Source organism: Arachis ipaensis, chromosome B6 (assembly GCF_059453495.1).
Source record: "Arachis ipaensis isolate K30076 ecotype BB chromosome B6, ASM5945349v1, whole genome shotgun sequence".
Classification (NCBI taxonomy): domain Eukaryota; kingdom Viridiplantae; phylum Streptophyta; class Magnoliopsida; order Fabales; family Fabaceae; genus Arachis; species Arachis ipaensis.
Window position 1 is genome coordinate 126,189,206 of NC_142441.1, and position 12,887 is coordinate 126,202,092.

Sequence of the window (12,887 nt, forward strand, 5' to 3'; positions counted from 1 at the left end):
TGTTAATACCCCTTGGTTCGTTGAAGTAGATTGACCTGAACCAACAGATGGGGTTAGCCGTAGGTTCATTTGACTTGAGCCTTGTGCTATTGGAGCAGTGGGTCTCACAATTGGTTGCTTCTCTCTAAAACATGGTGCAGAGTTGGTGTTGAATTTTGTTGCAGGCTATCCTTAGAAAAGATCATAGCAAAGGTCATAATTAAATTAAATAGAGATTACAAATTTAACTTAGGACCATTTTTTACCTCATCTGCTTGGGGTGCAGACTAGGAGACATTAATTTCCTCCTCTTGACTATGGTTCACTGATTGTCTTCTTGCAGATGTTTTGGGAAGCTTCTTTTTGTTCTTCTTTGCCTTAGCCTATCATAAATGGTAACTATTAGGGTAACAAATAAATTAGTGTTATGCCAAATAAAGACCCTAAATTGGCATAAACTCATAGCAACATCTAATATAGTTTCCTTAGCATTGGCAGTTATGTTGTCCTGTCATGTTTGTTGAACTTGTTTGATCGTCAAATCACAAGATTGGAACACAACAAGGCTCAAACAATTAGGACACTTAATTCCTTAACTATATATTTATAGGACAATTAGCATATTAAATATATTCTGAAAGTGAATAATCACTTTTTGAATTATACCTGCTCAGTGTTAGCTTGGCTTGACTCTACAAATTGCAAAGGCCCTTTCTTTGCCCTTCTCACCTTCTTTGTCATGGGTTTCCAATTAGGGTCTTAAGGTGCATTGGTACAAGTCTTGTAGTAGTGTCCTAGATGACCACACTTTAAGCAAGTGACTTGAAAGGTTTTTCTACATTTGTTTGGATTCATCTCTTTCTCAACCGGGTCTGATCTTCTCTTCATCTTTGGCCTATAAGCAGCTCTTTTGATTGGAGAAGGAAGAGTCTTAGGAGCATCTGATTGTACCCAATACTCTTCACTATTAACTAGTTTGATGCAATGTGAGTATGTAGCTCTTACTACTTCCCTTGTCAGTCACTTATGCACAAAATCTTCAGGCTTAAGGCCCATCTTAGACATGGCTGCCGTTGCATGTCTACAAGGCATACCTATAGACATGAATTTGATTTATCACATGCAATCAATCCTATGTAACAAATATACAGTTTTACAAATACAAAATAATATTCAAAACAAGTTTACCAGTTAGCTGCCACAGGTTGCATATGCATGTTCTTTCTTCAAGGTTAACCCTAACCTTGTGATTTCGACAGTGCACTTCAAAAAGAACTCGCTTACTATCTCCAGCCCAGATAGCTTTCCATTTATGGCTTTTTGTCTTAATGAAGTCGTCCAATCTTTTTTGCTGCACTGGAGCTAAAGCGCCAATATGTTTCTCTAGCTTCTTTTTGTGTGCTGCCATCTTCCGCATTAGATAACATCTTAAGTCCTCGCACATCGTCAGTATTGGCTTACTCCTGTGTGCCACTATCTTAGCGTTCCAAACTTTGCACATATTTTGGTGATATTGTCAACCTTGGATCCGGGACTGAAAAACGCCTTTGACCAAGCAGCTGGATCAAACCTATCAAGATATTCCCAAGCTGAAACACTGATTTGTTTAAGCTTTTCCATAGCTGCCTTGAACTCAATTTGTGTGGTGCAACGTGCACAATCCCATACAAGTTGCTTGGTCTGTTGGTCCTTAAATTGCTTAATGAAATTCTTCCAAATGTGTAGTATACAGTTCCTATGAAAAGCCCTTGGAATAACAAAGAACCATTTCCAAGTGTCTTTACACTCATTTGGCACAACTGCATATGCAATAACAAAAAAATGGTTATTGCCATCTTGACCCACTGCAGACAGTAGCTGACCGCCGCAATAGCCCTTAAGAAAACAATTGTCTAATCCAATCAAAGGCTTGCATCCTTCTATAAAGCCTTTCTTGCAAGCATCCAAGCGTATATATAGTCTATCAAACAAAGGGAGAGACTCTGACTAAGGTATCACATCTAATCTTGTAGTTGAACCAGGGTTTGTCCTATGCAGTTCTATCAGGTAATCCCTAATCTTACCATATTGTGCTCCTTCGTCGCCAATTACCTCCTCCCTAGCTGCTTTAAGTGCCCTGCTTATCATTTTACCACTCAATTGGATGTTGTAGTCTTCGATCATGTATTCCATAGCCTACTTTGGCTTTATGTCTGGCTGAGTAAGAATCCTCTTAACTAACTTCGATGTTATCCATTGCCTATCAACAAGGTTGCTGCTGAAATCCCTTCCACAATGCTCATTGAACAAATTTTTTACTTGAAAACATCCATGTGCACTATTCCATGATGTCAATATTAGCCATGAACAATTTTCACTAGCACATGCGATCCTGACCCTCTACTTCTCATTCTTTAGATACATAACATCTTTACCTCATACGAAATAATCCTTCAGCGCACTCTTGAATACTTCCATTATAGTGAAGGTTTCTCCAACTTTAAATTCAACCTCCCCGTACTCAGTTTCTTCATTTCGTATGCAGTCCTCCCTTCGTCCTCAGATGACACTGGGCTGTTGAATGCTTCACTTTCATAATCATATGACTTGTCATAATCCGAATCCAATTCCTCAATAGTTGGCCCAACACTCCCGGATGTGCCACCCAAACTAGTTCCAATGCCACTTAAACCAGCACCTATAGTTTGGGCCATGACTAGCTTTCTTTTTAGGTGAAACTCTCTTCTTCTTCTTCTAAATATTTTTTTTTTATTTTCCAAACTCTCATCACTGCTGTCTGTATCCTCAAAACCAGAAGAAGGAGGCTTATAAGGCTCATCTTCTGTGGTCTCGTATCCATCATCTGAAGATGATGATGATTCACTCAGTACAACAGTATCACACTTCACACCATCATCAACAACTTTAGGAATATCTATCGGGTGATCAAAGTAAAGATAAAATTCATTGTTGCCCTTATTTCTCTTCTGAACATCCCTCAGTTCGTTTATCTCAGCATCACCTTTAATAACATGTAGCCTAGCTTCCATGTCATCAGCAGTGTTATCAAACCAATACATCTCCTTATATGTTGTATACCTTAATTCTTTAAATAAAATTTCTAGATAAAAAAAGTTAATATAGTCTAAATCCATGAGTGGATACTTATGCACTTTTTCATTAAGATAACATAATACCCTCTGAATTTATCTTAAAACTTCCTCCATGATAAAATATAGGAACAACCATAAAATCATCCATCTGAGACAAACAAAGTATATAGCAATGTTTATATATATTATATATATAATATTGAAATTTGAATAAAGATAACTATATCTGTAAGATTTGTTGTTATATATAGAGTTTGTGATTTTAATACAAGCAAATTGATGCATTCTGAACCCACTTGCAAACTATACATGAATTTCATTGAACCCTATTTTCTATATATGAATTCCATTCTAGGAAGAGAAAACATCTTTATCTCTTGATGGCAAACGCCCCAAAATTAGCAACATTGAGCCCTAACCAAACTCTATCTTTGTTATGCGATACCAAGCCAGAAAAAAAAAATGCAAACACTCACAAACTCAAAACTAATTAAACAATATACAATATTACTAATATTTTAGTTAAATAATCTGTTACTTACCTCGAAGAATTGCACAAGAAAATTCTGTCAACTTCGTCACGGAGTTCGTTAGTGGTGCCGTCTGAAGCTTCACTTGGAGCGTTGTCAGCAACACTACTGTCAGTGTCTTACTCTGCGCCACAGCCAGATAGAGCGTCGTCATTTTGTCGTCTTTAGAGAGAACATGAAAAGATTTTGGGTATTCTGTAATTAGGAGAAAGGGAAAAAGGGTTAAATGGAAACCCAAAGTATGTACTATACGCACCATTTCAATCCCCCACTTAAAACGACAGCATTTTTGTTTGGAAGGCAGGGACAGATTTGAAGGATTACCATGTGTTCATAACGCACAGCAGTGGAAGAAAAGAAGGTAATCCTAAAGATCTATTTTTGTGCTTAAACTTTATTCCAATAATAAACAATATATAGTAGATCAGATCTAAATACCTGAGTACGCTAGTAAAAATCTTTTTCTCCTTCGATGGTACGAAGGCGCTATGCGTATCCACACCGAGACCAACCTTTGCTGTCAACTCTTTGACCAATGGATATCTAATCTAAATTGAGAAACCTCTTGCAACTCTTTGCACACCATAAAATTCTTCTCCAAGAATCAGGCTCACATACGTTTATGTGTGTAGAGGTAAATGAATAAAACTCTTATGTTTTATTCTCATCTTCGTCACTTTTCTCTACTCTTGGCATACATATATATAGTATGAGATTTGTTACTGATTTTAATTTTGAATCTCAATTCAAATTTAAATCATATCTTAAAATTCTAAATCTAAATCCTTCAAATTTATGAATCATAGCATAACTCAATTTGAAACAAAATCAGTTAGGATCTCATCCAAATTTAGAATTCAAATTTAGAAATAAAATAACTAATTATTCTCAAATCTCATTTAATATTCTCAATTATCCTACTATTATTATATTCTTGGTGCTAGCAAAAAATATAATAATATTCCATCTGAATTAATATAATTATTTATTTGGTCAAATCAAAATAATAATTAAATAATTCTACAGCAAAGATTAGAACACTCGTTAGTGTGTGACCCCATAGGTTCAATACTAAGCGGTAGTAAATTAGTCATATTAAATTTATTAATCAAGGTTGGCGTCTAGCAACACTCCTCAACGACCCAATAGTATGAAGTAATATATTTTTACTAAGAACTTTAAAAGAACAAAGTATAATTTTTTCCATCTTTCCAGCTCTTGGTTAACCCTTACGGTGTGTGTGGTTCAAGTATTACTTTGTTACAAAGATTTCATTTCCATGGGAATTAAAGATACCCAAGGAGAAGGTGAGAATTGAAATGATAGTATTTTGATTCCCTAGAATCAAACTTTCTTAGAAATAACTTTTTAAACTTTGAACCAAACATGGGAATATGATATTCCCATCTTAAAATTCCTAGGAATTATTTATAATTCCTCCAACCACACACACCCTTAGAGTATGGTTTAATTGTCAAATTCTAACTTGTTATCATTATTATAATGAACTGTGAATGACTTAAGAAACTCATTTCTTCATTCATTCAATCCCCTTGGCCAAGATTTTATTCATCTCAGTCATTATAATCATAGAGCTCAAACTCTTTACCGAGAGTTGACAGATTCCTTATTGACTAATCATTAATTCTACAAGTATTTAAATTATACCCAATATCCATTCAACTAGCACCCTAGGGTATTAGGTGTCCGGAATCAAAGTATAATAAATACATTGTTAATTACTATGACAGTCGCAGGTCAAAGGAAACTCTATTACTATGTTCATCTTGAGAATATCCTATTGACAAATATACGGTAATTATAACCATTAGGAATTCTCAAAGTGAGTTAGTTCAATGGTTATATTTCTATATGCACCATCTATATATATAATTTAATAAATGAGATCTATTAATCTTCATCCAACGAAGACCATTATATATATATATATTGATCTTTCCGGATTATTAATGTCCTTTTTAATAATTTTATGACCAAGAACAATTTAGATTAAATTATAAAAGATTTATCTCTCAATATTATGATCACTATCACAATGATAAATCTCTAAATTTAATCAAGGACCTTATTATATTAACATTTTAGTATAATAACAATAACAAATTATTTGACACATGATTGATTGCATTGTGGTCATACTACTTATTCCCAACAATCTCCCACTTGCACGAGAGCCAATCATGATAGATTGGATCTTGGGCATATTATTATCTCAATAAAATCGACCTCTGTCCATTTTTAAATTGATAATTTGACACTTAATAAACACCTGACAGCTAGTTCATCACCGTTAAGTGACATGTATACTTATTCGTTTGTTTTTAATGCCGGAAGGTACAGAAGGACCGCCATGTTTCATGGAATACAAAAACAGGGGTCGGGATGTACCTTTTTTTAAGAGAAGGATCGCTTTGTTCTTCACAAAAATAGATAAGAATCGAGTTGGGTGTTTACTCTAAAGATAAGAATGAGAAAAATGAGAAATTAGATATAAAGAAATATCAAAGTATGATAAGATCTTTGCTCTATGTTATAGCAAGTAACTCTAATATTATGCTATATATATATGCTAAATACCAAGCTAATTCCAAAGAATCACGCCTTAATGTGGTTAAAAATATTATGAATTATCTAGTTGGAATATTGAATTAGGGTAGTTATGGTATCCTAAGTATTTACTTGTGATTTGGTTGGTTATTCTGACTTTATGAGATGTAAGTTCGATAGAAAAAGAATTAATCGTATATACTATATCTAATTGGATATTTTTTAATGTCTTAATACAAAAAAACAGGTGTTGTATTATTGTCTACGCCGAAGCGTAGTATGCAGTTGCTGATAGAGTGATAGTTGTTGCGTTCAAATTCTTTGGATCAAATAACCAGTAGTCTATGAACTCAAATTTGATCATATTCCCATAAAATTTAATAATACAAGTGATATTAATTTAATCAAGAATCATATTCTACATTCTGACCAAACACGTTATGATTTGCTATCACTTTATAAGTGATGATCTTCGAAAGCATAATGTCTTGAATTTGTTGTGACTAAAACTAGCAGACATTTTCATGAAATTTTTAAACGACATTTTTATATACATAATAAAATTAGACATTTGTTACACATACAAATCTTTTTAACATATAAATTTATACAAGTTAACCTAATCCAATAAAATCCACTTTTATAATGCACGCGTAAAATCACAACGTTTTTTCTCCAACATTTGTATCCTGCATTCCTCTTCCTTCTCCTTTCTTCTTTTTTCACTTTGCATTCTTCCTCATTTTTTTCGTGTTTCTTTTTCTTCTTCGCATGTTTCATCCTTTTCGTTGTTCTTTTTATTACTGTTGTTTTGTTGCTGCACTTTTTTCCTCCTCCTCTTTATATTGATTTTGCAATACTATGTATTTTTCTTAGAAGGTAAAACAAGAAGGAAAAGATGAATAAGAAGCAGCAGAAGATGAGGAGGAGAAAGAGGAAGAATTTTGAATTATGCAAAATTTATTAGTACAAATTCACCGAAAAGTCATAAACAATACACATAAATGTCTTAGTTTTATCCCAAAATTTACTGTAACTACACAAAAATATTTTCTCTAATGCTGCATTTTTTTTTCTTCTTTTTTTCTTTCTTTTAGTTGAATGAATGTAGGTTTATCTTCTTCTAAGTAATTTTGTAGCATTATGTGTTTTTTCTTCTTCTTTGTTTGAATTTTTCGTTTTTATTCTTGTTAAGAAAGAGTAAAACAAGAAGAAACTTGAGAAGGTAAAACAAGAAAAGAAAGATGAATAAGAAAAAAAAAAGAAGAAGATGGTGATAATGATAAAAAAAAGGAGAAGCAGCAGCAAAAGATGAGGAGGAAGAGGAGGAAGAGTTTTGAATTATACAGAATTTATCCGTACAAATCCACCGAAAATTCTTAAACAATACACCTAAATATCTTAGTTTTACCCAGAAATTTGCTACAACTACACAAAAATATTTTCTCTAATGCTGTATTTTTTTTTCTTCTTTTCTTTATTTCTTTCTTTCTTTCTTTTAGTTGAATGAATATAAGTTCATCCTCTTTCAAGTAATTTTGTAGTATTATGTGTTTCTTCTTTTTTTTATTTGATTTTTTTTTGTTTTTATTCTTGTTAAGAAATAGTAAAATAAGAAGAAACTTGAGAAGGTAAAACAAGAAAGAAAAGATGAATAAGAAAAAAAAAGAAGAAGATGGTGATGATGATAAAAAAAAAGAAGCAGTAGCAGAAGATGAGGAGAAAGAAGACGAAGAGCTTTGAATTATGCAGAATTTATCAATATAAATCCACCGAAAATTTTTAAACAATACACCTAAATGTCTTAGTTTTATCCCGAAATTTGCTTCAACTACACAAATTGAGAAAATTCTGTGACAAAAATTTTGGATTAGGCAACGTCATCAATATGACAAAATTTCTACGATAACAATAACAATAATGATAATAACGATAACGACGATACGTATAAGAAGAAGATGATGATGCTATAACGATGATGATCATGATGATGAAGATGATGGAGGAGAAGGAGGAAAAGGAAGAAGGAGAAAAAAAGTTCAACGAGAGGAGGATGAGGAGGAGGAGGAGGAGGAGGAGGAGGAGGAGGAGGAGGAGGTGGTGGTGGTGACGATAATAACGAATGAGAAAAATAACGAAAAAGAAGGAAAAGAAGAAGAAGAAGACAAAGTGGCAGAAGAAGAGTGCACGACATGTGAATATAAAATGATTTGTATAGACTTATATGTATAAATAACTTGTATATGAAAAATAATACATAAAATTATAAATTAGATGCATCTCAATTGTACTATCATACAATTTTATTTATAATTATCTTCTATCATGAATTATATAATGATGTGGACATCTAAGATTCTCTCTTATTTATTTTACAAGAATTTTTTATTTTTCACTCAATAATCTTTTTTCAAAATGAAGCAATGAGAGAACAAAAAATATTATCTGAAACATGACAAATTATTTAGAGCATTGGAAAGCTTAAAAATAAGGATAAAGTCAGCTTGTAAAGTTTAAGAAGGAGATTTTTTCCTATTTTAAAATAAAATAAATTTATTTCTCAAAAAAATAAAATCAATTAGACTTTAATTCTCAAAATATATTTTTTGGCATTTAGGTTGAGTTCGTCGCACCTCGACAAACCTCACTAATTTTATAAGATTTACTGCACTCCCAACAAACTTCATTTTGTCTCCCTCTATAAATACTAGACTGAGTGAAAAGAAAAATCAGAAAGTTGAATACTGGATAATATTTTGGCAGCAATAGCAATCATTATCATCGTCTCCAAGAGTATACAAGAGTACACAAAAATAGTGTAGTAGGAATGATGCTCCACAATACCATAATTTTAAAAATACCTAACTTAGTTTAACAATGGTTGTCATTGTCGCTAGCAATGTTAAAGAATTCATGCTTTTTGTTTGTCCAATATTTAACTCCACAACTTTCTTTTTCATCCGAATTAAATCAAATTAAGTTTTTTTAACATTAAGAGTTTTGATCATCATATATTTTTTTTTTCAAATTAAAAGCATAGAAACGATTCAGGAGTATATATTTTTTTTTTCAAAATAAAAGTATAGAAGGAGTAGTTGAGAAACATAAAAATTTAAAGTTTGCGAGCAAACTTGTCCCACAAAAAATGGATTCGGAAAATTAAAGTTTGAATAATTTCTTTTAGGAAAATAAAGTTTTTTTTTTATTTTAGAATAAAAAGATCCTTTAAAAGGGGGTTTGATCACAAGTAAAAAAAATGTCAAAATTTGATGATTTGAAAAAATAATTTGCAAACAATCAATTTTTAAAAGCTAAGATTAATTGCTTATTATGCAGAAACCACACTTTTGTAAAAGAAAAAACTACTATTTCTACCTATGAATATTTAAAAAGCTGATAAAATTATCCATAAAAAACATAGTTAATATTGTATTCATAAAAGATAAATTATGTTTGACAAAAATACTAAAATATATTACTCGTATCCTCTCCATCATCTTCAACATTTGATTATTCATCAACTTTTCTTTTTCAAACTCATCCAAACCCTAGACCTCTGTAGCATTCATATTCACCACTATCACCATCTTAACAAGGGTTTGTCTCTAGTGGCAATAAAGATTGAGTGGCTAAGATCAAGAAATAAATAAGAATTTGACATGTGGCAGAGTTTGGAGTTGAATGAATCATGATTTGACCCTAATAAACATGATTACTAAACCCTAAACACACAAAAAAAAAATAGCTACTTTTCAAAAAGATCTTAGTAACACTTAAATTTAAAATTAATAGATAAACATAAACTTGTGATTAAATAAATTAAAATGTGTAATTAATTATTATTTATTATTCTAATTAAATCTTTAATGTATAATTATATATTTATATATATTTTCATGAATTTAATTTTGATACACTGTTAATATAAAATAATTTATACAAACATTTAATAATTATATATTATCATATCAATAAAAATAATTATTTTTTTTATTAACTGTAAAAATAATTGTCTAAAAAAATATAATTAAATAACTATATAAAATATTTTTTATTATCAATATAACAAAATTAAATTAAATTTTTATTAATAAATCTTTCTTTTAATATATATTTCACAAGTATCATATATTTAAAAAAAAAAGATATTTCATCATCATGTCTTTCTTTTATTTTTATATTAATTATTAACTAATGATTAGTCAATTTCCCTGACAATATTCATAACTTTATTTTTTTATTTTTATTTAATTTCTTAAGTTATATTATTATTAGTTTAAACATTTTTGCTATTTTCGTAAAAATTTAAATTCAACGCATATTTAGAAATTTTTTCATAATTTTAAATCAAAATTTTAATTCAATTTGTTAAGTTAAATTGCTATATAAATCACCATAAATTTATTATCCGTATGTGTAAAATTTAAATTCAAAATTTTATTAGAAATTTTATCATAGTTTTTAAATCAAAATTTAAATTTACTTTGTTAAGTTAAAGTATTAGTTAAATCACCATAAATTTATGATCACTGTTTTTTAATTTTTTAAATTATAAAGTTACAAGGTGTTAATATTTTTCTCTCTCTTTTACTATTTTAAATTGTGTACTTTATACGTTTAGTCTATAATACAAAATCTATCTACTAATGCTACATACCACATGTCATCTATTTATTGAATGGTCAATTCTTAGTCACGTTTGGCCACCATTCTTTTGGCCACGAGAGACTCCCCCTCTTAACAAATAAACAAACATCCACACATATTACATATCATTCACACCCTTCACCAAAGTTATTGCTCCCATCGACGACGTCTTTTCCGATTTCAATGCAGGCCCCCTACCACTGATGGATCCACTGCCCCCACATCATAAGGAGTGTGGCCTTCCAGGTCTCTAAACTACGACCTCACACATCTCGATATGCCTGGAGGATTGATTGGCCTCAACGATGCCTTCGTTGTCGCTCCAGCATCCTCCTTCCACCACCACCATCATGACCATAACGATGTCGTTTTGTCCTCCTCTGATCTTTGCCATCTCAGCAACAATTACTCCAACAACTCTACAACTTCACTTGGCATCAAAGTTATGGCGTGTTGCCATTCTTCTCTTCATCGCAGTGCTTGTCTTGATCATGAAAATATTCTCACAAGAACAACAACCTCATAATCATTAGTACCTGAATAAGCAGCGTCCTATAGACCACAATATGGTTGCCAATTTGGTTCTGGATAGAAGCAGCAGTGGTGGAACAACTACGTGTCAAGATTTTAGGAACCAAGCGAAGAACGATTGTGCACATAGAAGGTGCAGGACTTACTACAAGAGTAGAAGGTTTGATTTCCAACTCATGTGAAGAGAACATGGGTTCCAGTGCACGGAGGAGGGAGCGGCAGCTCATTATAGGGTCAATGCTAATGATAACTGATGCGGTTGCAGGTTTCAGGTATTTAACTTCTAGCACCAAAAAATTTCGGTTGATTTCTTCACAGAAAACAACTATTTCTCACACTTCTACTTCCAACACCACCCCTCCTCGAAGCAACGAAGACAAGAACAAAAGCGGTTATAATAACTTCGGTGAATTCCATGGGAATGAATTTGGAAAAAAGCTAGGAAGATGAAGAAGAAAAAGTGGGAGACGAAGAATGGTAGTGGTGGAAAGTGCATTTAGCATCCTAATTGAAGCTTGATTAGTAGCATCCTCTCAATTGTTAATGGTGATGTTGGTGGTGGTGGTAGTGGTAAGAGAATAGTGTGGTTGTTGTTATGAGTGTAAGATGGTGAATGTGGAGGTTAATAGAAGTTTAGGGTTTGAAAAGGGAAAGGTTATGATGGAGAAATCAGAGATTGAAGATGATGGAAATAATAACGATAATTTTGGAATCTATATAATTTTTTAATAGAATTAATAAAAAATTTAACATTCAGATACTTTTATCAAGCATACTGCAAAACTCATCTTTTATAAAATAACATTGATTTTGTTCTTTTATGGATAGTTTTATCAGTATTTTAAATATTTATGGGTATAAATAATAATTTTTTCTTTGTAAAATTATGCAAAAGAGACAAAATAATTAATTGTCTGGGCACGAAATTAATTTAGTTATCCTTTGCTAAGAATTTTATTGTTGAGCTTTTTATTTTTTTCAATTCTGTTTTTAGAAAAAAAATTTAAATTGTGTTGTTTATACTTTTAAAGTAACAGAAAATAAGCAACACTATTGTTGTTTTTACAGAAAGTAAAAACTAAGAATGACATAAAGATTTAAATTTCTGAAACTTAATGTGTCATAACTAAATCATGATGGTTTAAAAAAAATTGAAAATATTTATAGCATATTTAACCTTTTATTGTTAACTCGACTTAATCAATTTGAACCGTTGAAGGGAGGCGAAAACTCATTCACAAGTCATTATACTTCAAACTCTTACAATTTTTTTTTTTAAACTCATCTATAGAAATACCTCCTCAATCAATAATTTTTTCTTTTCCTAAGTTAATATTAAAAAATCCTGTTTCTCTTACTAACATTCTAGCTAATTAGTACTGAATTATTTTGTATGCAGAAGTAATTTGACATTAGAAGTCTGCAAGTTTGTACTTTAGCTGAAACTTAGGTTGGTTCCAAAGTATATTTTGTGGGGTTCGAGTTTGTCATTCTTACTTGATATTATTCTCAAGTCGTGTTTAGGTTATGCTTTCGATTG

General features: G+C 31.3%; 1 pseudogene; it reads left to right on the plus strand.

Moving 5' to 3' along the window:
• The first annotated feature begins 3,827 nt into the window (after positions 1-3,827).
• LOC148562651 (protein LATERAL ROOT PRIMORDIUM 1-like) lies at positions 3,828-11,797 on the plus strand (annotated as a pseudogene).
• The last annotated feature ends 1,090 nt before the right edge of the window (positions 11,798-12,887 follow it).